The sequence below is a fragment of the Amblyomma mixtum genome, chromosome 7, assembly GCF_055824585.1.
Source record: "Amblyomma mixtum isolate Tamu chromosome 7, ASM5582458v1, whole genome shotgun sequence".
Taxonomy (NCBI): domain Eukaryota; kingdom Metazoa; phylum Arthropoda; class Arachnida; order Ixodida; family Ixodidae; genus Amblyomma; species Amblyomma mixtum.
This window is the reverse complement of record NC_143018.1, coordinates 32161053-32163435: the sequence shown is the minus strand read 5'-3', so window position 1 is coordinate 32163435 and position 2383 is coordinate 32161053. Positions and strand designations below refer to the sequence as shown.

Here is a 2383-nt window from a genome sequence, read left to right as displayed (position 1 = left end):
ACTAAAAAATCTAAACCTTATTTCTTTGTGAAGCGCACTTCACCCATCAACAAAACAGCTTTAATACGTCCTCCTGTCCCACCATTACAGCACGCCCATCAAATGCAGAAAAATACAGTGGTAGAAAAGCAGCCGGAACACCTGGCGGACGAATTTTCTGTTCCCCACGCTATATTTTTGTCGCCAGGCACAGCCACAAGCCCGCGTATGAACCTTGGAACAGCTGCGCAGCTTCCAATCTGCTGATTCCGTGCCTGTTAAAATCTACAAAGAAATGAAGGTTTTTTGCCCTGCTCTCGTGACGACTTAATGAACGGCGCAAGAGCTCGCGGGTGCAGCGGCTAGCGATGCGCTCTCACGCCCTCACGGACGCCGTCTCTCTCTCTCTCTCACACGCGCACACGCGCCCGCACGCACACACACAAACACGCACGCACACACACAGACGCCAGCCTGCCAGTAACTGAGCTTATGTTTAATCGTGGTTTGTGATGCCTTTTTACTTTGCTTATAATGAAGACGAAATCTTATCTTCAAGGATGTTCCACCTCTGGAATGCTACCTCACAGATTGTAACGAGCCACAATTGTCTGCAAAAACCTGTTGCAGTGTGTCATGGGGTGCAGTGTTTCTTCTGTGCCAGTTCTTGCTGAAGAGCTTAGAAGTGGTTGGGTTGTTCCCTATCGCTTAGCTCACAACGATTTGAGCGCTTTCTCGGAGCATGTGGCGGATACATCGAAACCACGCCTGAAAGAATGGCTTCTACTGGATTTCCCATTGCCATCGTAGAGCTGGCTGTGAGGGCGAGAAAATCTGAAAATCTGGCCAGAGCCCGAGACCACGTCAGCAAGACGGCAGCGAGGGGCGCCAAGATCGTGTGCCTTCCCGAGTTCTTTGGGTTTCCCTGTGCCATCCAGAACTTCCATAAATACGCCGAGCTAATCCCAGCGGAAACCAGCGAGTACCTTTCAGACGTGGCCAGCGAAAACAACGTGCACCTCATCGGTGGCACAATGGCGGAACGGGTAAACGATAAGCTCTACAACACATGTCCACATGTCTTGTGCATGGTCCCGACGGCAAGATGCTCGCCATGCACCGCAAGTTGCATCTCTATGAAGTCGACATTCCCGGAAAAATTACTGTCAGCGCGAGTCGGAATTCTTCACGTCAGGCAACAGCCTGACAACGTTCGACACTCCTTACGGCAGGGTGGGTCTTGGAATCTGCTGCGACCTACGCTTTCCAGAATTGGCGTCTCTCTACTCCAAGCTTGGCTGCAAGCTACTGTGCTACCCCGGTGCTTTCAACATGGTGACGGGTCCGCTTCACTAGGAGTTAATTCAGCGGTTGCGGGCTGTCGATAACCAGGTCTACGTGGCATCCGCTTCATCGGCAACGAAAAAACAAGACTCGTACATCATGTGGGGTTCCAGTATGTTGGTGGATCCATTTGGCAACGTCGTCGCTTCGGCAGGTGCGGAGGAGGACCTGGACCTCGGTGACGTCGATCTAGAGATTTTGTAGTCTGTGAGGAACCACACACTCTTCACAAGACAGAAGAGGAGGGACCTTTACGACTTTGTGAGCGTAAACAGTTAGAATTGTGGACATCACACTTAGTAAGGGACTTGACAGTGCTAGCGCTTTTTCTGACATGGTTTAGCCCCAGAAGCCGAAGTTTACAAGTTTAGAATTGTCTTAATGTTATTCTCCAAGCGATCAAAATGTTTCTTGAACACTCGCTTGTGAAGAGAGCCATTTTTGCGATAACTGTATCATAAGGTTTTCCACAGTTTGCTGTGTGGATGTTCCTTGCCGCAGCATGTCTCAGATAAAAAAAAAAAGCTCCCCTTTGGTGAGCCTCCTAACTCCTGAAACACGATCACACTTCTGCGTCATATGGGTCTAATGTCCGCGATCTGAGCAATGGGTGTTACACAATGAAAACATGTCTTTTTTGTTAGTTATATCTAGGTGTCTTATGCACTGATGCAAAGTGACAAGTAATCAATGTGACATACGTATGACATTGCATCTCCTATTTTGCTGTCACTGAATAAGAATGGAGGGGTCGAGGACTTGTGCAGCCTATTCAGGCTTTACTCTTCGACCCTATTTATGCCGCGCTTTGATGAAATAAAGTTATAAATAACTGATTTGTCCCCTGATACACAACAGGGGTAGCCACCAAGGCCTGCTTGTACCAATAAGCCGAACTTGGCTCCTCCGCTTTTCCGAAGTGGGTTAGATCAGGGGATTGATAACCTTGGCATTCGGAGACCGACAAACGGAAACTAAGAAAGGAAAACCGGCAATAAATAGCAGGGAGCAAGGACCATTCACAATGTCATTCATTAACAATCAGAATCCATCATGATAC

General features: G+C 48.5%; 1 pseudogene; it reads left to right on the top strand.

Annotated features, from left to right (window-relative positions):
- The first annotated feature begins 755 nt into the window (after positions 1 to 755).
- On the top strand, positions 756 to 1602 carry LOC149335563 (omega-amidase NIT2 pseudogene; annotated as a pseudogene).
- Positions 1603 to 2383: the final 781 nt, after the last annotated feature.